A 23,801-nucleotide genomic window follows, 5' to 3' on the forward strand; every position below is an offset into this window, starting at 1 on the left:
CACATACACACACACACACACACACACACACACACACACACACACACATACACACACATACAGAAAATGCTCAGCTCGTCGAGCTGAGTCGAGTGATATATGCTATTCGGCCCTCTGGAGCACTTTTATACTTTCGGTTTTGCAAGTGATTGCTATACCTTTCTAGGAGAAAGGCAAAAAGTTAGAAGGAAAATTTATTGTTCAAAAGAGCTCATTTTTCTGATTTTTTAAATAAAACCAACGAAAGATTACCGAAACAATGAAACCAGTCCCAACATTTAGAAATCAAGAAAAAAAGAGTTATCATTTTTTGAAAAAAAAAAATTTTTTGAAAAAAAAATTAAATAATTTTTTTTAAAGGTATATTTTTCTTTTGGAAGGACAAAATACTATCTACAACTTTGCCGAAGAAATACAACTTTGCACACTGAAATTGTGAATATCTCAAAAACGGTTCAATTTAACGCAAAACGGCCAAAATTTATGCCCTTAAGGATCATAAAATCACGTGTTTACCTATATAGGTATATGCTTTATTTAAAAACTGCTTTCGTTTCAAATTTGACCATTAGGCCCTCTGCGCCACCTCTAGACCTTAATGAAATTCAACCAACTTTTTATATGTTGCTTATTGAACCCCAAGGAGTTTTTTTTTGCCTGGAAAAACAGGTCCCGCGAACATTTTTGAAAATGAGCCCCACCCTATTATACAGGCTATTTCGAGGGACTCGCGATCAATTTCATCAAATAAATTCTAAATGTTTTTCCGCCTTCCTCAATTGAAAAAACGACAAGTCCCAGAGAGTCGATTTTTGCAAGAACAAAAGATTTTAACACCAAACACCAATTCTAGACGTTTCATGCGTTTTGTCATTTGGCATAAAAAAAAAATCAAAAACCGAAATTTCATGTACCCCTCTTTGGTGATTTTTCGGTTTTCAAAAAGACCAAACTTCAATCGCTTTGCGCCACCCTTTTAAGTACGATTGAGCTTTTAAATTCCTTTTTTTTTTCTTGACAAGTAGGTTTACAATTTTCCTACAATTATATTCACTTAATTGCAGAAGCAATTACAATCTTTTAATGAAATAAAGCTTAAAATAAATGTAAAAGTGTTGACATGTCAGCGTTTGTGGCAGAACACACAATAAAAATTCTGAATAAATATTAGTAAATAATTAATTCATCACAAAACATCCCCCGCCTATAAAAACAAGTTCGATTGAGCTGAAATTTCGCAAAGGTGAATTTTTTTCGAGTAGATGAACATTTTGTATAGGGTTTCTTTTTGAAATTTTCTGGTCACTTTTTTTTCCATACGCTGATTGGCACCCTAACACACACACCCAAACACACACACACACGCAAACATAGACACACACACACATAGACACACACACATACATACACACACAAAGAGACACACAGGCACACACACACAAAGAGACACACAGGCACACACACACACAGATACACAGACACACACACAGACACACACACACAGACACACACACGTACACACACATGCACACACAGACACACACACGCACACACACATAAACAGACACACATAGACACACACACACACATACACACATAAACACACACACACATAGACACACAGACATACACACACACAACCATAGACACACACACATACACACACAGACACACACACACACACATAGACACACACACACATAGACACACACACAGACACACGCGCACACACAGACACACACACACAGATACACAGACACATACAGACACACACACACGCACGCACACACACACACACACACAAACGCGCACACACACACACACACACAAACGCGCACACACACGCACACACACACACTCACGCACACACACACTCACGCACACACACAGACACACACACGTACACACACATACACACGCAGGGGAGGAGGCAAGGGTTACGAATGAGGAACTCATCGTGATCGCCAAATCCCTAAAGGTGAGCAAGGCACCGGGACCGGATGGTATCCCTAACCTGGCGATCAGGCTGGCGATAAAAACGGCCCCCGGGCTGTTCAGGGCAGTCATGCAGAGGTGCCTGGATGACTGTCTCTTTCCGGACAGGTGGAAGCGGCAGAGACTGGTCTTATTGCCGAAGGCTGGCAAACCGCCAGGGGACCCATCGGTATATAAGCCTATCTGCCTGCTGGACACCGCGGGCAAGGTGCTTGAGAGGATCATCCTCAACAGACTGGTGAGGTACACGGAGGGTGTACACGGTCTGGCAAGTAACCAGTGCGGCTTCCGGAAGGGCAGGTCCACGCTGGACGCAATCTCTTCCGTCACCAAGACGGCGGAGGTAGCAATCCAGCGCAAGAGAAGGGGAATACGCTACTGCGCAATCGTCACGCTCGACGTGAAGAATGCGTTCAATAGTGCCAGTTGGGACTCCATAGCGCTCGCGCTCAGGAGCATCCATGTACCGGTGTCGCTGTACAAAATTCTGGAAAATTATTTCCAGAATCGAGTACTTGTTTACGACACGGAAGAGGGTCAGAAGTGCGTCCCAATTACCGCAGGAGTTCCGCAAGGTTCTATCCTGGGCCCTGTGTTGTGGAATGTCATGTATGGCGGAGTGTTGAAACTCAAGTTCCCTGTAGGGGTTGTGATCGTCGGCTTTGCAGACGACATAACGCTGGAGGTTTACGGCGAGTCTATCGAGGAGGTCGAGTTGACGGCCGCGCACTGTATACGCAAGGTCGAGGACTGGATGCGCTCCAGGAAACTGGAGCTCGCGCATCATAAGACGGAGGTCACGGTTGTGAACAACCGTAAATCGGAGCAACAGGCGGTGGTCAGAGTCGGAGACTGCACCATCACCTCGAAGCGATCCCTGAAGCTCTTGGGGGTTATGGTGGACGACAAGCTCACGTTCGGGAGTCACGTCGACTATGCCTGTAAGAGGGCCTCATCGGCTATTGCAGCACTATCTCGTATGATGTCCAATAGCTCAGCGGTATATGGCAGCAAGCGAAGACTACTTGCCAGCGTGGTTTCGTCCATACTTAGGTATGGTGGGCCAGTGTGGTCCAGAGCGCTAGGTACTAACAGTTACCGTGGTAAACTGGAAAGTACCTACAGGCTCATGTGCCTGAGAGTTGCGAGTGCGTATCGTACGGTGTCATACGATGCAATCTGTGTCTTGTCCGGCATGATGCCTATCAGCATCGCCATCAAGGAGGACAGAGAGTGTTTCGACCAACGTGACACAAGGGGCACACGAGGTACCAGAAGGTCATTCTCGATGCTCCGCTGGCAGCGGGAATGGTCCAACTCCACAAAGGGCAGATGGACGCACCGACTCATACCGGAGATATCCGGCTGGGTCGGGAGACGACATGGTGAAGTGAATTTCCACCTGACGCAAATCCTGTCGGGCCATGGTTGTTTCAGGCAATATCTGCACAGGTTCGGACACGCGGTGTCCCCCATGTGTCCCAAGTGCGTGGAGGAGGAGGAGACTGCTGAGCATGTCTTCTTCGTATGCCCCCGTTTCGTAAGAGCGAGGAGCAACATGATGGCTGTGAGCGGGCCTGGCACTACTCCGGACAATCTAGTCCGGAGGATGTGCGACGACCCGGACATCTGGAACGCGGTCTGTGCGGCCGCCTCTCAGGTTGTTCTGGAGCTGCAACGTGTGTGGCGGGTCAACCACCAACGCGCCAGTGGTAGCTAATTACCAGTCTCCAGGTAGTTAGCTAGGAGGTTATAAGAGTAAAGAGGGTGCATCACGCACAAAAGCCACTCCCCGACGTAATACTTAACCGTCGTTCCGGGAAGACCAGGGCTGGAGACTGGAGGGGTTTTAGTGGGTCGGGACAGGGATCAGTAGGTGCCTGGGCGAGTGTAACTACCCCAGCATCTCTCCCCCAGTCTCATCCCCACACCCTGAGTTCTCTTCTCAGGTGTCTGTTTGCAGATTTCCCCGCCACCTTTAAAAAAAAAACACATACACACACACGTACACACACATACACACACACACACACACACGCACACACATAGACACACACACATAAACACACACACACATAGACAAACAGACACACACACACACAGACACACACACACATAGACACACACACAGACACACACACAGACACACACATAGACACACACACAGACACACACACACACAGAAACACACAGATACACACAGACACATACAGACGCACGCACACACACACACTCACGCACACACACACACTCACGCACATACATACACACACACACACGCACACGCACGCTAGCCGAGCAGGTGCTTGGCGAAGAGGTGCAGATTCGGGCACTCACCTCGGAGGTGACTCTCCAGCTTAAAAACCTTGATGAAATCACCGAGGGGTGCAACGTGGCACAAGCCCTCAAAGAGAAGTGCGGGGTGGAGGTGGCCACTGCGTCAATCCGCCTCCGAAAGGGTTCAGCAGAGACCCAGGTGGCCACCTTCCGGTTAGCATCGGTAGATACGAACCTGGCACTTAAGGAAGGCAAGCTAAAGGTCGGCTGGTCAGTATGCCCTCTTTTTTTTTTGAAGTAGAATACTTCTCTCAGGAAGTTCGGCCACATAGGAATGTGAAATGAAAATCTAAAACCGAAAAAAGTGAAAAATATGTCCAATTTCAAATGCTAATAAATCGGTTAGTATTCGATGGATTTTCTTCGTTCTTGCATCAATAGACTGGAAAATCTTCTAAGATTCTTCCCAAACACAGATAATTGTAATTTTATTATTCCAACTATTGTACTATTGAGAATAGTCAAGCCTTGTCAAAACGAAAAATTCGGCCTCTGATTGGTCGTTATATGATTGCTTCCCAAGCACGGTCGACAGAATCATAGACCTTGCCATGTGAAATATGCAATTTGGCATATATAAGAGCCTGTTTCACCCGAAGCCGCTCATTTTAATTCTAGACTGCGACAACAGCAGTCCTCCCTTAGCAGCAGCAGCAGTAGCAGTGCAGTGGATACAGCAGGTTTATCAGTATCGATAGCAAGGCCAGCTGATGCAGGGCAGCGGATACCAATGGCAACGGAAGCGTCCACTGCTGTGGCAACGGGGATAGCGCAGCGGTTGCAGTTGGTCTCAGCATCAATATTAGTAGGGCCAGCGGATACCAATGGCAGCGAATAGCGACCACAGCTGTGGCAACGGATATCACCATCAATAGCAGCAGGGCCAGCTGATGCAGTGGGGCATTTTAGTGAAATACTGTCTCTGAACGGCGTGCATACTAGTAAATGCAATGAAAGTACGTTCTGGAAAGCTGGCGTTCGAAATACATGAATCGTCTAGTTTTAAGTGTCAAGCTTTTCAGTGTTTATTTTCCCCCAAGGAATACTTTACTCGCACTGCCAGTGATAACGCAAAGATGTGATCGGCATCTTATCAGACATTGAATTAAACAACAAATCGTCCTTTTCAGGATTAAATAAAAACCTAATTGAAGAGTTGATATTTTCTCTAATATTAATTTACTCTTTCAAGAAATTTGGAACAGATATATATTTGGCTTGATGTTGAAGCGCGAAATTCGACTGATCTGATGTTGATGCAGGGCAGCGGATACCAATGGCAACGGAAGCGTCCACTGCTGTGACAACGGGGATAGTGCAGCGTTGCAGTTGATCTCAACATCAATATTAGCAGGGCTAGCTGATGCAGTGGGGCATTTTAAAAAAATGCCGTCTCTGAGAGATAGCGGGCACACTAGTAAATGCATCCAATGAAAAGAACGTTCTGAAAACCTGGCGAAATTTGGAGCAGAACGTTCTGGATACCTGGCGAAATTTGGAGCAGATATATATTTGGCTTCATCTCCGTGTCTCAGAACTTACTGAATTATCTTTTCCTTTAGTCTGTAACTGGTCGGCCGAATCGCTCCCCGATGATAAGCGGGTGGCTTAAATGCGCCACTTTCCTAAGAGAGACCACCCGCTGAGATGCGATTACCCAGCCTGAAACCTTTCAAGGGGAGGTTCTTTTTATCCCGTTTCGGGAAGGGAAGCTGTCCGCTGACCTTACAATGACTCGCTATACTCCGCAATAGAAGCGCGTCAGATGACTTGCCTACGCTGCAAACCTAGTGCCCTTAAACGCGGTACTTGATGTCGCAGAAACAAACCAGTAGAGGATTAATTCTCATCAGTGGCCCAATCCAGTCTCGCAGACTCCGACTGATCCGTGCTGATTCGGGAACTTTCCTGGACTGATTTCGGAGTCAGCCACCCTAGCAAAAGAACAAAAAAAAGAAGAACGGAAAACTACTCGTATTCCCGAACCAGCGGAAACCCCTAACTCATCTACCAGGACAGTGAATTCCCTCTACAGAAACAGCCGATTTCTGCTGTCCAACTACATGTAGTTTATTCGAATTGCGAGATTGATATTTTTCATTACCTTAAGCATTTATTATACAAATGGTTTTACAATTTGGTTGGTTCTACTCTCACTAGGCCTAGTTTTATTTTATTTATCTTTCCCCTATCCTTGTTCCTATTAATTTCTAACTCTCCTAAGTGTGCTATTAAAGGGGTACGGGTGCGGCGGCGGTAACATTCACCGGCGGTGGCGTAGGGTCTGGCCCTAGCTTAGTCGCATGCGTATAGACAATGTATATATAAATTTGCGTACTCACTCATAGCCGGTCTTACATGGGGTTTTACCATGGCGTAGCCGCCATACCTGCTTACTGCTGCTCTGCGGCTTCACCTGTTGCTCCGCGCCACGCGGGTTCTCCTCTACCGAACTCCTTTCGGTACGCTACCAGCGCCACGCTGGGTCAAAAACGGAGGCTGTCACTCTATCGTCCTGCCTATTGTCTCCTCGGCTGTCTGGCAGCGCACAGCGTGCGCTTCGATCACACAGTGCAACAAAAATTGACTTTTTTTTCTGCCTCAGCCTCTATATATAATTTTTTTGTGTATTTTTATGCAAAATTAAATTTCCCCGAGTTTGAACATATTTCAACTTAAGGGGCAACAATGGCGTCATTTTGAATTTTTGAGAAACCGGTAATTTTTTAAGTTTTTTCGACGCCATTTTGTTTTAAGACCAAATATCAAAATTCTAAGAGTTCGACCACATATTAGCATCTTTTTACCCATCTTTTGAAAAAAAAAACTGATCTTAAATCGGACAAAAACTGAGCTCAAAACGGTAATTCTACGAAACCGGTTCTGGCATAATTTTAGTATATTTCACAAAGCAAAATAATATCGATTATTTTTGAGCATTAATGGTAATTCGCTAATATATTAAAGTGGCAGTCACATTATATCTTATTTTGAGTAAAAGAAGTCTCAGAAATCGAATGGTAGGTGTCTGATCTACGTAAAATGTCAGCAGATAAACCTATTTTTGTATTGTAGGGGAATTGGGGCAACATTTTGCTGACATTTCACGTAGATCAGACACCTACCATTCGATTTCTGAGACTTTTTACTCTAGATAAGATATTATTTGACTACCACTTTAAGATATTAGCGAATTACCATTAATGTTCAGAAATAATCGATATTCTTTTTCTTTGTGTAATACACTAAAACTATGCCAAAACCGATTTCGTAGAATCACCGTTTTGAGCTCAGTTTTTGTCCGACTCTTAGAATTTTTATATTTGGTCTTAAAACAAAATGGCGTCGAAAATACATAAAAAATTTCCAGTTTCTCAAAAATTCAAAATGGCGCCATTGTTGCCCCGTCAGTTGAAATGTTCAAACTCCGGGAAATTTATTTTCGCATCTAACTACATCAAAAAATCATACATAGAAGCCAAGGCAAAAAAAATGTTGCACTGTGTCACTAGACGGATGCGATCATCAAGGGTAATGGTACCGATTATTGGTCCTTCGGCCTGTTCCGTACAGGCATAAACGTTTGACGATGCTCGTGTTGCATAGGAACGCTGCTGGGGCTGACGGAAGTGTAGTGGGTGATGACTACCCAGACAACCAGAAGTTACCTCGTATAAAGTTCTATGGTGGATCAATATCGTATACCTTGTAACCTGCGCGGTTGCAATTTCAGGATCGAGTGGAAATTTACCTAATTTTGGGTATTACCGCGGGAGAGTGTATGAGTGAAAATTACCCTCACTTGAACACCCCCGCAGCAGCGTGTACCCAACATGACAACTGTCACCACTTGCGCTGAATATCGTTCACATAAATTTGTTTATTTTCGTTTAAATTCGCTCGTTTTTCCGTTTGTGAACGATATTGTCGCGTTAGATAGGTTCGATAATTTTTATGTCATGTTTGTGGAATAATTGTTAGGGATGAATAGGCCGGTATTTTCCTCTAGCTGCGAAAAAGTGGTGCTGAATCCAGTCTCGGCGGGTTTATTGTGGTCGGCAGCCATCGCGGGATGATCAGTTTAGCCTCGGAATCCGATAGAGGAACACGCCGCCCTGTAACATAGGGTCTGCCGGGCAAAACAAAGCAACCCGAAAAGTAGCCAACTGCCTTCTGCAGTTGGTGATATTAGTGTGTAGGGTAACCCCCACTAATAATTGGCGCACAGCGAACACACTGAAAAAAATAATTTTCTTAAAAAAAATATTTTTTTCTTTTCGAGTGTGGGGTACCTCTATCAAAAATTGGATTTTCGCTAGAATTTTTGTTACGCAAGTGGTGAGGTTTCTTCCGCAATATTGTTCGCGGTCGTATTGTTTATTTATTTTTTACTGTTATTTATTTTATTTATTAAAAATTCATTATATATACATTTAATTATTTTCGTTTTTCTGATTCGGTGATTTTGCGTTGGTTTTGGTTGAACTGCCGAGTTGTAGAAAGCTTGAGTCTTTCCCAGTCAAGGTGGTTGCCAACCCTAAAATTTTAATCCGATTCGAAATTTTTTTTTTAATTCAGCTCAAATTCCTGGAATATAAGGGAATCGTTAGTGGGCGAAAAAAACTAATACAAAGTTTCTTACCGTGTCGATACTGAATGCTTTGTGCTTTCGAGTTCTTTTCCGGAAAAATCGAGAAAATGGCGATGATTGTAGAAGAGCTCAACAGAGCTTATTGGTTGATGCGGGTCGACCATTTGCATTTCGACGAGCTAGATTTTGAGTTAAGCTTCAGTTCAGCGGCAGCGTCGTTTACGGGGATTGTTGGCCGAAGAACGGTCGTCTCCGGTGGAACACTTGGGCGTGTTTCATGGGGATGCTGCTGAAGAAATGGAGATCTGCCTTGGGAAGTTGAGTTCCATTAAGGAAGATCTCCGTTATAGATGCCTAAACAAGGAGGTTTACCGAACAAGGTTACTCCATCTGGGGTCTAGACTCCAAATAATCCACAAATACACAGCAGGGGAGGTCAACCAGGAAATTTTGGATTTGTTGGCGGAAGTTGCTGCTACATATCAAGAACATTTTGATTTGTCGGCAGTGCTTCCTCCAATTGAAAATACTGGGGAAGGTGGAGCAGGTTTGGGTGATTTGCTGGACACGAACGTGCCACCAACACAAACGGCACCCATTTCCCCGCAAAGTGTAGGATCTGGTCCGCTCGTAGGAGAAGATGTTGGGTCTGTCTTGAGCGAGTTAAGAGACGAGATTCGATTTTTACGTCAGCAATCACAAAAGGATAGAGCTCTAGCGGCTGAGAAGTCTGATAGTCTTTTGGAAGCTACTCAGACGCTAATGGGCGGGATTGCTTCACTGAACACGATTTCTTCAGTTTTGCGAAAGACGGTTCAAGAAGTTGTCTCACTTCGTGAATCCGTCAGTGAACTTCGGGCGCTGGTACATTCTAAACCAGCTGGCGTTCCCGAGATTGATCTGCAGACCGATCTGGATTAAAGACGTGAGACGGACGAAATAGACGAGCCAGAAGAACTGGAAGTACATGATCCACCACTGGCGCCCACATTAAATCAAACCGTGGTGGAAAAGTTACTCCTGGACTTCCTGAAAGAGCGATGTCCGTCACTTCCGATTAAGAACACGGAACCAGCTTTACCAGTGATTCAGTCCCAGGCCCCAAAACACCATGGGAATGGAAGATCAAGCCCGACAGGTGGACGTTTTCCTTTGCCCAATCATACGGGTAATGAAATACCATCCTGCTCGGGCTACCACTACAATCGTCGACCACAGCGTGTTTCTGATTGGAAAATCGAGAAATACGCTGGAACAGATGATGGGCTAGGACTGAATGAATTTCTGAACTCCGTTGAGAATTATGCTCAGTGCGAGCAAATTTCAGAGGAAGAGCTGTTCAATTCTGCAATGCACCTACTCACTGACAATGCTCTTACTTGGTATCGGGCTATGAGATCGCAGAACAGGCTTTACAACTGGAACCATTTGGTTTGTTAGCTTAAGGCAAACTTCGTTCATCCGGAACTTGACGCCGCTCTCAAATCAAAGGTTTCCCAGCGCCTGCAGATGCGAAACGAGTGTTTCCTGGATTATTTCCAGGAAATGGAAAAAATATTCCGTGCTATGACGGTTCCCATGACATCGAGCGAAAAACTCGACGTGCTCAAGCGGAACCTAAGGCCGGACTATAAGCAAGTTTTAATTTCAAAGCCAGTGAGTACGCTTGCAGAATTGATGACTTTAGGTAAATCGATTGATGCGTACAAAACACCGATTTACCGAAAAGTGTTCGGTTCTCAAAAGGAAGTCGCTGCTTATTCGGTAAATCCACCGGTTAACCCCTCGAAAAAGGACCAACCAAACAGAAAGGGAGGTGGTTCGAATAACAGGCACGTTGGAACCAAAACATTTTGGAGCAAAAATTCCCAAAAGGATAATTTTGCTTCCAAAACGCCGTCTGAAAACACGAAGAAAAAGCCAGGTGTTCAGACGGAAAAGAATCTAGTCGAGAGAAATTCGAAACCGGAATCCAAACAAAAGCCGGTGATTTGTCTCGACTATCTTGTGGAGCAGCATCGACCTAGTCCTAGTCTCGGAGTCTGTTACAACTGCGGTGGTACTGGACACGAGCATGAGGCGTGCAGAAATCCAAGACGAGTCTTCTGTATTTTGTGTGGATTCAAGGGTTTCGATGTCTCTCGCTGTCCCTACTGCTTAAAAAACGGGATTCGTACCAACTAAAGTCGCAGTTGTGTAAGGATGTGTGCTCCATAGAAAGCCTAAAATTTGACCCCCAAATTTACAACAGTTTTCGACCAGCTCATGATGAGGATTATCGTGATCCGTTGTTTGTTGAAACCATCATCCTCGATGATCCGTCCGATAATCGTCCTTTCGTTTTTGTCGCAGTATATGGCCATTCCTTCAGCGCTTTGCTCGACAGTGGTAGTAATGCCACCATTATCACCGAAAAGTTGTACCGAAAGTTTTCCAAAAGTCCATTGAAAGGTTTGGAAAGGCCAGTTGAACTTCGTTCAGCAAATGGACAGACCTTACCGATCCTTGGACAAATATATCTTCCTTACACTTTCCAAAACAAGACAAAGGTTATTTGAACCCTTGTAGTGGAGCAATTAACAGTTTCTTCAATACTCGGTATGGACTTTTGGCGCGCCTTTGGAATAACACCCGAGTTGCAAACTTGTGCTCTGTTGAACACAGGTTCGGAACGGGACGAAGAAGTAGAGATTGATGCTCCGAGTGAGTCTATACTTACTCCGGAACAGCTGGCCTGTATCGAACAGGTTACGACCTGTTTTCAGGCTGTAGTGCCCGAAAAACTGAATACGACCTCGCTAACAGAGCACAGGATCGTAATTAAGGAAGAATTTCAAAGTGCCGCGCCTGTTTGTCGATATCCTTATAAAATGAGCCCAAGAAAACTGTCTAAAGTCTGGGAAGAAGTCGACCGTTGGCGTTCTATGGATATTATTGAAGAGTCAGATTCCGATTGGTCTTTGAATATTGTCGCTGTGACCAAACCAGACGACTCTATTCGGCTTTGTCTAGATGCCCGGCCTCTTAATGAGCGTACAGTACGTGATGCATACCCTCTGCCGCATCACGGGCGCATTTTAGGAAGCCTGCCTAAAGCCAAGTACCTGTCTACTATAGACTTAAAGGAGGCTTTTCTCCAGGTTCCCTTGGCTAAGGGCAGTCGTAAGTTTACTGCTTTCAGTGTGCCCGGCAGGGGTATGTTCCAATTTACTCGTCGGTCTCGTTAACAGCCCTGCCACTTTGGCACGTCTGATGGACCAGGTGTTAGGACGAAGAAAGCTGGAACCGTACGTTTTTGTTTACCTCGATGATATCATCGTGGTAAGCGAAACGTTCGAGCATCACCTGCAGTTACTCGAAGAAGTGGCTAAAAGTCTAGCCAGAGCCAATCTGACGATAAACCTGGCTAAATCCCGTTTTGGGGTTCCAGAGTTGAAATTTCTTGGCTATCTGTTGAATCAGGAAGGTCTAAAGGTCAACCCTGACAAAATTCAGCCGATACTCGATTACGAGCGGCCGGTGACGGTTACTAAACTGCGTCGATTCCGGGGGATGTTCGGTTACTACCGGCGTTTCATTGATCGGTTTAGTGAGGTAACCGCACCTTTGACCGACCTCTTGAAAACAAAGGCCAAGAATATTGGCTGGAACTCCGAAGCAGAACTCACGTTCCTGAAGGTAAAGGAACTTTTGGTCACTCCTCCAGTGCTTGTCCCGCCAGATTTTTCAAAGGAATTCATTTTGCAGACAGATGCCAGCGACACTGCTGTCGCGGCTGTTTTGGTGCAAGAACATCCAGAGGGGGAAAAGTGGTAGCTTATTTTTCACATGAGCTAACCACTTCCCAACGGAATTACCACGCTACCGAAAAGAAAGGTCTGGCGGTGATTATGGCGGTTGAACACTTTAGAGGTTACTTGGAAGGTTATCATTTTCGACTTGTCACTGATTCATCAGCCATTACCTGGATACTGAAGACCAAATGGAAAACCAGTTCGCGCCTGAGTCGGTGAAGTTTGGAACTACAACTCAACGACATGTCCATTGAGCACCGGAAAGGTAAGGACAATGTCGTTCCGGATGCCTTATCCCGTGCTGTAGCAGCCATTTCGGCATTGTCCATTTCAGACTGGTATTGTTCCATGAAGTCTAAAGTTTCAGCTAATCCTGATGATTATCCTGACTGCAAAGTCGAAGATGGTAAACTTTTCAAATACGTGGCCTCGAAAAGTGTACCATTCGACTCTCGGTTTAGTTGGAAATTGGTCCCAACTCCCGAGTGTCGAGAAGAAATCGTGCAAACGTACCCACGATGAATTGCTTCATGTGGGTTATGATAAAACGATTCACGAGGTTCTAAAACGCTATTTTTGGCCTCGTATGGGACCAGAAGTTCGCGAATATATTCGCCAATGTGGGACCTGCAAAGAGATAAAAGCACCATTTACTACCTCAGTCCAACCAGAAATGGGTCAGTCACGCACAACCGGTGCACCGTGGCAGATGATTTCGGTGGACTACATAGGCCCACTTCCTCGAAGCAAACGGGGCAATCAACACTTGCTAGTCGTCCTCGATGTCTTCAGCAAGTACGTAATGTTGACCCCCGTTCGCAAAATTTGCAGCACCTCACTTTGTGCGACCCTTCGCGAACAATGGTTCAACCGCCATGGAAGTCCGGAAATCCTGTTGAGCGATAATGGTTCGACGTTCATCTCCAAAGAATTCAGCCGGTTCCTAAAAGAAACGAATGTTACACATTGGATGAATTCGAGATATCATTCGCAGGCTAACCCGGTAGAACGAACGAATCGTTCTATAAATACGGCAATTCGCGCGTACGCCCGCACGGACCAGCGCCACTGGGATGCCCGCATTTCTGGTGTGGAACGCATTCTAAATACCACGGTTCATTCGTCTACCGGGTTTAGTCCTCAATTCGTCGTCCATGGTTGCGAAATGGCATCAGGGGATGACTACTCCAGGATTTCCGGGGAGGGTGATCTAAAATCAAGACAGGACCAATTAGAGACAATTCGGGGTATTGTGGTTAAAAATCTAAGAAAGGCCTCCGAGGGTGCTCGACAGCAATACAACGGGCGACATCGCCAACTTGCAAAGCCATTCGCCGTCGGTCAAATTGTTTACCGATGAAACATGAAACTGTCGAACGCTCTTGAACCTTATAACGCTAAAATTGGACCACAATACTTACCGGCGAAAGTTCTCGCCAAAAAGGGGTCTTCGTCTTACGAGCTGGTTGATCCTACCGGGAAAAATCTTGGTGTTTGGCCAGCAAATCTTCTCAAACCAGCATAAACTGGTACAATTTTGTACCGGCGGCCTGCCTTTAAACGGATTGTTCATTTGGGAACATTTCAAAGGCGACCGCCGGATTACATTTGGACTGTCGATCCATTTATGCGTTGCTCTACCTTCTTCTAGTGAATAGTAAAAAGGAAGACTTACACTGCTGTTAGAAGGTTCTTCATTACCTTCGTTAACGTTTTGCGTGCTTCGCACTAGTGGCGGAGTAATAAATCGTTCTGCTGAAGTTTTGCTTTCTGTTCCAAAATCAGTCGTGACGGTGTAAATTTTAATTTTTTGCCAGATAGAATCCCGCGCCTTTTGGAAAAACACCCACGCACTGGCACTTGGCAGAAGGCAAACAACCGAAAACACATCACTTCACCTTGTTCGGTGCCATTGATTTAGTTTTCACCCCTCTTCAGCGGGGACTTTTTACAAATTTTTGCCTTGTTTGGGCGTTTCTTTTTCGCACAAAACACTTTTCCCCTTTTCTATGGGGATAAACACGCACGCGCAACGTATTTTCGCCGCGAGAAACCGTCGCGAAAACCAAAAAAATCGCGAAAACCGGAATGTGAACGGCGAGTTTCCATTCCGGTTTGTTTACCTAAAATATTCATTGATCATTCCGCATAGGAATAACGTCATCGCCGGTTGACGTCTCCAAACGATGCCGTGCTGCCAGAAACGATAAGATGGATTCGGATTAGAAACTGATCGTTTGGGGTAAGGCAATGTAATGTATGTACGGTGCGGCCGAATGTGAATATGTATGAATGTGCGTCATCGGAACCGTATGTTGTGTATTCGGAGTCTTGCATAATACTGGGGTTTCAGATTTTAACCACCAGGGTGATAAAATAGAATTCCTTAGGGAATATTTTTATTATTTACCGCATTATGCGAGAGACATTCTTTGGTCCCTCTCAAACGTCTCAGTATGAAAGATGCTTTTGAGATGAACAGGGACAGAAAGACATTTGGTCCAGAATGTTGACGATGACATGGGATGGGTGCCAGAAGGAGTGCGTGAATGTGTGATTGTATATGGATGAGTGAACGAATAAAAGTTGGTGTGGTTGAATGAGAAGCAATGTTCTAGAGTTAATTCAAAATGTGAGTCGAATTGCAAATGGCGATTGGAATGAAAGGGTATGTATGAAAGAGAGAATAGAATGAGTGGTTCGGAAATTAACTCTAGCTCAGGTATCGAGTGTTGGCACCGTAAGAACACGAAAGTTGGACAGTCGATAAAAAAAACCGACAACCGTTCCCCTGCAAGTCAGAACCGCACAAAACCAGTACTGGGATTTGCAGTATTTTGGGAAGATGAGTTGTCTTGAAGAATGGATTAGAATTGGATTTAAAATTCAGGCCTTGAATGGGTCAGATGATAGCTGACTGCTTCTCGCTTTGCGAATGCTTTCAGAATTAGCACTTCACACCAAGACCAAACAATTTCAACGATTCGGAGCTCCGGTCGATTAGTTTTGGGAATTATTTGCTTGTAAATTACGGAAGGAATGATAGGGGTAGCAGATTTTGTACATATTTATTTATTCATTTGTTTATTTATTTATTTATTAATTTATTTATTCATTAACTTATTCATTCCCCGTTTATTATTGTTATCGGTGTTAGGTGTTAGGTTAGTAAAGAAAAAAATTGTTGTCAATTTATTTTTCACTCGGTGTGGGCGAGATTGTAACCTGCGCGGTTGCAATTTCAGCATCGAGTGGAAATTTACCTAATTTTGGGTATTACCGCGGGAGAGTGTATGAGTAAAAATTACCCTCACTTGAACACCCCCGCAGCAGCGTGTACCCAACATGACAACTGTCACCACTTGCGCTGAATATCGTTCACATAAATTTGTTTATTTTCGTTTAAATTCGCTCGTTTTTCCGTTTGTGAACGATATTGTCGCGTTAGATAGGTTCGATAATTTTTATGTCATGTTTGTGGAATAATTGTTAGGGATGAATAGGCCGGTATTTTCCTCTAGCTGCGAAAAAGTGGTGCTGAATCCATTCTCGGCGGGTTTATTGTGGTCGGCAGCCATCGCGGGATGATCAGTTTAGCCTCGATCACGGTAGGACACACACGTCGCGTTTTGTTATTGTTTAATAAGTGCGCGCTTACTGTTTTATATTTACAGTTTGTGTTTTTGATTTGTGTCCCGCGTAGTTGCAGCGAAGGTTGTTCCGCTGCTACGTGAAGACCAGCGAAGGTTGTTCCGCTGGCCCGTGATTCGAGTGTTTGTGTTCGGTGTTTGCTCGCCGAGTAGGGTAAGCTACGCTATTGGCTACCCCCGGCTAAGTGCCAAGGAGCAAAAAAAGAACACCTCCCGCCGAAGACCGTCATCGCAGCGGAATCCGCAGCCGGACACCTCAACCGGCCGGACAACGACCACCATCGGCAACCATCCCCACCACCGACAGCAAAGAGGAAATACGGAATAAACGCGATAAGTTTTTGTTTATTTATTTTGTTTATTTTTTTCCTTCTTAGTGTTCTAGCAAAGATCCCAAAGTCCGTTAGAGGTATCTGGCCGCCCTGTAAGGGTTTCGCCGGGCAAATTTTAGTGTGTACAGGGTGACCCCCTGTTACAACCTGTATGAACAACGCATGTGTTTCATCGCATATGGTGTTGTTTTGTGAACTTCTTGCGATGAGTGTAACATACTCACATAGCAATACAGATAAACTCATATCGTGCCTGTTCAAACTTGTAGTAATTCCACAAAGTGATGATTATACGTATAAAGCAAAAGTCTCCCATATCACATCGTATTGCATATAAATTTATTCGCAAAAGGTATAATTTTGCAACACCGTTAATGACTAAATTCATGATAACAAGCCCAGACAACTCCGAGACAACTAAAAATCGCATACGATTGCATGGATTACCTCGTATAAAGTTTTATGGTACATCACCATCGTATAGCTGTATGAGCAACGCAAGTGTTTCATCGCATATTGTGTTGTTTTGGAACTTCGTGCGATATGTGTAACATACTCGTATAGCAACACTGAATACAGATAAACTCATATCATGTCTCTTCAAACTCTTATTAATTTCACAAAGTGATGATTATACGTGAAAATCAAAAGTCTCATGTACCACATCGTATTGCATATAAAATTAGTCGCAAAAGGCATCGTTTTGTAACACCGTAAACGACTAATTTATGATAACTACATGCCGCTAATGTTTGCACAGCTTACATCGTACAAAGTACTACGATAGATCTTTACCTTATATTACCAATTTCATCGCTGATAACGTTGTTTTGCAGAATTCTTGCGATAAATACGTAATAATTCCGGATTGAAACACCAATTAACTTCTCCAATGCAAACTCGCAGTTGATTTACACATTGACGACTATGCCTGAAAACCGGAAACCATCCGCAATACTACATCGTATCACATATAAATGTAGTCGCTACACGGAGTTGCTTCTTCTCAAAAATATGAACCACGGAAAACATCTGCGAACAACTCGGATCAATTATGCACTACTTTGCTTCATATCTTTGTTGAAAACTTACCTTTAATTGTTGTTAAAAACGGCAAAATCACTTAATTTTGTTTAAACAATTGACTCAGCTCATCGAGCGGCCATGACAGTTCAACCGAAATATAAACAGCGAACATTCCCGCATAAATTTACAAGCTAACTCGCAATACGAAATCTAATTAGATTCATGCTTTACGATGTCTCATGGTAATTTATGTGATGAAATTAGAAAGTTATTACTAAAACTTAGAGATTTTTGACAGCGAGACCACGGAGGAGTGGAATGAATGCTGCTTGACAATCTAAGAGTTCAAGGTTCGAGCCCGGATGGATACCCAAACATTACAGCGTGTTCCCACAGGAAAAAAATGTTAGAAATTGAAGACTTCCATTTGTAATTTACTATTCCTTGTAATATGAATAGCAAGGGATAAATTATATACAATAATTGCTACTGTTCTCTGTTTTTTTTTTTATTAAAAAGAATGATTTTGGTCGCATGTTCTGGCACGTAGGAATACATGGCGAACATCGCATAGATATCTGAAATAATTCGCTAATGTTGACTTATGAAGTCGCATTGAGTATTAAAAGAACCCATAGGTTTTATTCATATATCGCTTATAGTTTCGTTTCAAATCGCAATTTTGAGTTGTGAAGTCACATTAAATAATGAAACAACTCGGATAAGTAAACAAGCTCTAACAGTTAAAGTCGCATACATAAACTTTTTTAATCGTAAAAGTGTTTTGATATTTTGGAAATACACGCATATCGCCTCCACTTTTGTGCCTATAAGCAACATTCGCAGCATCTTGTGCGATGTAACTATCACGTATAAATGCACGTACAATGCGATGACTGTTTGCGTTATACGCGTAAATTGGTTGTCTGGGTAGCAGCGATACTGTTGGGAGAAAAAACGTGGCCCGCAAGTGCAGTTTTATAATCTACCACCCTCGGCAAGAATTCGGCTCTTACCTCCTTGCACACTTTCTCTTATTTCGCACATACACTGATTTGCCTAGCTATTTACCGGGAAAAGGCTATCTAAGGAAAAAAACAACTGTCTTTAATACACTAATTAGGGGATACCACTGGTTTAAAACCCACCTGTTTTAGTACACACGCGGCACTTTAAAATGCAGGTTGATCCTGTCTCTTTCAGCTGTCAGCTAAGAATAAAAGATCAGGCATTGGGATCCCTCAGATCAACCTTCCACGGTAACTTCGTTACCGGAACCTGTCTCGCGAGGATCATTGCCCACGCTTAAAGCCCGAAGCTTGCAGTTTTGGCAAAGTCATCTTCTTCTAGCGTGCATCTTCCACCCAGCATCCAGTATCCCATCCTCGAGGATAGAGAGAAAAAGGAAACTCTCCCAGCGACGCAATAGGTCAATAGACTTATTCGGCTGGGTCAATCTACACTTCGACCGCCAGCGGTGTATGCAAAGTAACGTAAGCGAACGTAAGGGAACTCGTTGTTCTGGTCAAATGTTATGCCAATTACTACTTTTTTGAGCCTGGTGCGGTAAGCGTATAAATTATAAAATTAACACTAGCATGCATTTTGAATAATGCAAACTGAATTAAATAAGAAAACATCTGTGATCAACTTTACCATTAGTAAGATTAATATTTGAAAATAAATAGTTCCAAGGTGCTCGTTACATCATTTCCTACTAAAAGTACGAAAATTTGATTGGCATTGGAAGGGATCTAACAATAACCAATCAAATTTTCGTAGGCAACAGTCGTCTTTCAAAAATTTGTTTCAAATTCGGGGTCATATACGGTCATACACGGTACTATATATTCTATCATATAGTCCACCACTGACCATCAACGGCAAAAGTCTCCAGTCTCCAGCGATAATAAATTCAAAACAAAATTTCAAGAAAAAAAAAACAACAGTGAACCTAACGTTTGTGCAAAACTTGGATGGTGTGAGAAAAACAAAGGAAATCTAAAAAGAAGTTAAACCAATTAGTTGACGGTGACTGACTAACCACATTCATGCCTTCCACTCATTCGTCTCAATCATACTATGTACAGTGCACGCCCCTGAACCCTGAGCTTCACCTGACAGCTGTCGACTAGCTGGAGGCAGCTTTAAAAATGATCTTTACTGGATATTATCTTCTACCCCGAATGGATCAAGTAGCGAAAATAATATCACGAAATAATCGCCTAAGGCGTCATCCTTAGGACTTTTTTCGAAATTTTCGACCCCCCCTCTCCCCATAATAAGGCTTAGTAAGATTTTGCATTACCCCTCTCCCCCCCACGAATCTTACGAAAGATTGTCTTTTTTGGGAAAAAATATTTTCGAAGGTAAAACATTTTTTTATACATAGCATATTCGTAGAGGATAAAACAAAACAAGTTAATACAGTTAATACTATGTTAAGGTGAACAAAATTCAAAATCAAGTAGAAATGAAGTAAAGCACGCAATCACCCAGCGACGGCGAATTTATTGCTTTCCCAAGGTTCAACTGTTAAGATCGCAGCGATAAATAATTCAGCTTATTTTATTTTTTTAGTTTTGTAAACTTTATTTTTCAATTTTTTTTAATTTTTTCAATCTTACGTAAGTTACTCTTGATTCCCCCTCTCCCCCTTCGTAAGCATTTGTAAGAAATTGGGATACCCCCCCTCTCCCCCTAAAACCCTTACGTAATTTGTTGATGACCCCTAAGCGAAAACGAACTACTAGGTCTGGCCTGCATCCTACCACAACACGTAGCGAGATTACAGAGTCCAGCCGAGATTACAGAAAATGCCGTTCCTATTTGCAATTCGCTACCGCAGAGAGTAACTCTACCATTTACGCTCATTGCGAACTCAGAATGAAAAACTACGTAGAATTTTTATGCACCAGAAGGCCCGGTAACAAAATTCTCGTAACGAAAACCCTACGAATGTACCAACTCATTTACACACCCTTCTAGTGCTTATCAGAATCCATTTCCCGACGAGCTCTCTACTAGTGTCTCACACATACGATGTTTGTCATTCAGCACGTCATCCAACTGTCAACCAAATAAAGGTGAACCTTGAACATGACCGAGTAATAGCAAATTTCTTTATTCCGCTGTGTGCGGGTAAAACTGCCGAGGAATAATGAAACGTTATCGCCATTTAAGCTGAAGCTGACAAATTTTACAGTGCGCTTCGGGCCGCACGGCAGGTCGAAACTGGGTCAAAATCGAGCGAATAAAGAAGGGTTTTGACAGCAGTTAGTGCGCTTCCAGGTCAAAACGAGGAGAGCTGATGGAATAAAGAAATTCGCTATAAGTGAATATAGAAATGTGTTGTGATCTGTTTGCCCGGAAAACCAGTGTCCGGACGGGAAAATATTTACGGGATCGCGGTCATCGATCTGATAACGAGAAGAGTAACAAAAAGGTATTCGTTCCTATTGGGTGTAAAGTTGTTTTTCATTTCGCAGGTAACCATAAGAAGAACTGTACTGATTGAAGTCGCTTGGCTGTGGTACGGGAAATCCCACACGGTACAAATGCATGTATGGAAGGGTTATGAAAAAAAATACTACACTCGCGGGCCCGCTTGATCAGAATGCGGAACCTGGGAATGACGGACGTATTTACAGGAAAAAGAAAATGCGAGAAAACGCTTATGATCTACAATAGCTAACAAAAAAATTTCATTCTATTCTACAAAGTAGTGATAAGAAACATTATGAACTACGTTAAAGGAAAAACAAATAATGAGAGCTATTTCTAGGAATGTGATTTTATAAATTAAGTTCCACGCGGAGGATGCAACCACACTTAAACTAGTAACTATAGGTAAATATTCCCTCAGAAGGAAGGAAGTATACCGTTTGTAAACACTACCACCGATGGAAAAATTGTAAGAAAATTGTATAATTAAGACTTATATGGAATAAGTACTAATTTTAACTTAAGAGTTAGGACTATAGGCCCTTGACAAACTAATCTAATATTTACAACCATTATTTACAAGTATGTACAATGTCCGTTGCGAATGGACTAAGTTTCGCGCGATGGTTGTCTTGGTTTACCTATTCTTTGTGTTTTTTCGTTCGTTTCTAGTCACTTCGATGAAGTTTATTTCACAGCTGGCTGACGTTAGTATGTTTATGGCCAGATTTTGGTACCCTCAATGCTGGTGGTCTTTTGGAACTGTCCGCACGAGTCCGTCAAAATCGGCCTGATGCTTTTTTACCCTTTCGGTGTTTTCTCATCGTAAACTGTGGCCACTCCTTGCGGAGGTTCATAGCTTTAAAAATCAAAATAAGCTATTTGAATCCACTCAATGGCTTGGATGAGGCTCATACATTTTTTTAATTTGTTCGCGAAGTAGACCCCTAAACGTTTTCCCGCATCGTCTTCCAACTCGTAGGTATTGGACCCGAGAACTTTCCGAATCACAGCCGGCTCGTACTTCACAGCTCAAATGTTTGTTTCCAAACCTGTTCCCCCACGTCATAAGTAGCGCACTTTGCGTTAGACCGAAGGTTGTACGTTTTTGCATGTTTTTGGTATGGGGTGGTCAGGTTACTTCGTATCTGCTCGAATAGTTCTTTTCTGTCAGCTTTCGCGTTACTCTCACCGTCATTTGGTTTGTAGCTGTCTCTTATCCAACTGTACTCCCGCCCGTCGGACACTTTGTTTCGACCAAATATAACGAAGTATGGGCTATACTTGGAGTCGTGTACTGCTGTTATAATTGCATCTGCGATCTGCTGGATGTTTTCTGCCTAGTGTGTATGCTCTTTCTTCAGCGCCGCTCGTATGGCTGTGGTGATGACACGATTCACTCTCTCTGTGTTGTTCGACTGCGGATGGTATGCGGGCGTCAGCCAGTGGCCAGAGGAGGCACGTGTTACGATTTCGACCAGACGGCGGCAGTGGGCCAACGTAATCAAGGGTTACGAATTGCCACGGATACTGAACGGGTTTTTGCATTCCCATCGACGGGGTAACGTTTTGGTTGCCTGATTTGCTCGATTGGCATTTCAGACACTCTCGACAAAATTTGCGAATGTCTTCGTTCATTTTGGGCCAGTAGTATGTTTGTCTCAGGGCGGCTAGAGTTTTGGCGAACCCGAAGTGAGCTTTATCGTGTTCTTTCTGAATAATTTTCGTACGTTGCTCACTCGGAGGGAAGTATTTCCAGGTGAAACGAGAATCGGGTTGTCGATTAGCTATTTTGTCGTACCGGCAGGGCTGGAATTCACCTCAGTGCAGACAGAACCACACAAGTTTGTACACAACACATTTGCCATCAAGCCGTGCGTGCCACTCCCGATATTTCGTTTGTGTTCTCTTCTCCCCATTCGCTCTTTTGTATTTCTTTCGCACCGAAAAAAACTGACTGAGTACTCTTTGTGCATTTGCCAAAATGTGCGACACCACACTTTGTGTCTTACTTTGTGTGTTGCTTGGGGCAATGATTATCGGATTTGACAAACGAACGATTATAGTACTAATTTTTTTTCAGAATTTAATTTTCAGTGCAGCTCAATGGGTTTTGTTTTAAAACTAAAAAAGGTTTCTTCCCGGAGATAGCCGCAATATGTCTCGTACATGAACAGTAGGGTAACAATAGAAATCGATTCAGCTTATTTTATTTTTTTTTAGTTTTGTAAACTTTTTTTTTCAATTTTTTCAATCTTACGTAAGTTACTCTTGATTCCCACTCTCCCCCTTCGTAAGCATTTGTGAGAAATTGGGATACCCCCCCTCTCCCCCTAAAACCCTTACGTAATTTGTGGATGACCCCTAAGCGAAAACGAACTAGTAGGTGAACAGTAGGGTAACAATAGAAATCGACTTTTTGAATTTCGTTTAGAAGTAGGGCTCAATAGTTCCGTCTTCAGAAAAAGTTCCCATACTAAACTTCAGCTTAAACTGACTTCGGGAACACGAAAGCATTACAGTCAGGTTTTTTTACGCGGGGGATACGTACCTCGAAAAAAAAAAACCGCGTTAATTCGAAAATTAGCGTAAAAAAAACCGCGCTAATTCAAAAATCTGCGTGAAAAAAAAC

The 23,801-nt window shown here is 43.3% G+C and overlaps 1 protein-coding gene and 1 long non-coding RNA gene across 2 annotated transcripts in view; both read right to left on the minus strand.

Annotated features, from left to right (window-relative positions):
* LOC129726968 (PHD finger protein 12) overlaps positions 1–23,801 on the minus strand; it is a 143,694-nt gene that overhangs the window by 65,840 nt on the left and 54,053 nt on the right. The gene's annotated exons all lie outside the window — the stretch shown is intronic.
* Positions 8,699–14,977, minus strand: LOC129726969 (uncharacterized). Its single transcript, XR_008728441.1, has 4 exons — positions 14,139–14,977; positions 13,718–13,927; positions 8,975–13,660; positions 8,699–8,919 (listed from the first exon to the last, which is right to left on the minus strand). It is a non-coding gene; the product is annotated as an uncharacterized LOC129726969 (long non-coding RNA).

The sequence above is a fragment of the Wyeomyia smithii genome, chromosome 3 (assembly GCF_029784165.1).
Source record: "Wyeomyia smithii strain HCP4-BCI-WySm-NY-G18 chromosome 3, ASM2978416v1, whole genome shotgun sequence".
NCBI lineage: Eukaryota > Metazoa > Arthropoda > Insecta > Diptera > Culicidae > Wyeomyia > Wyeomyia smithii.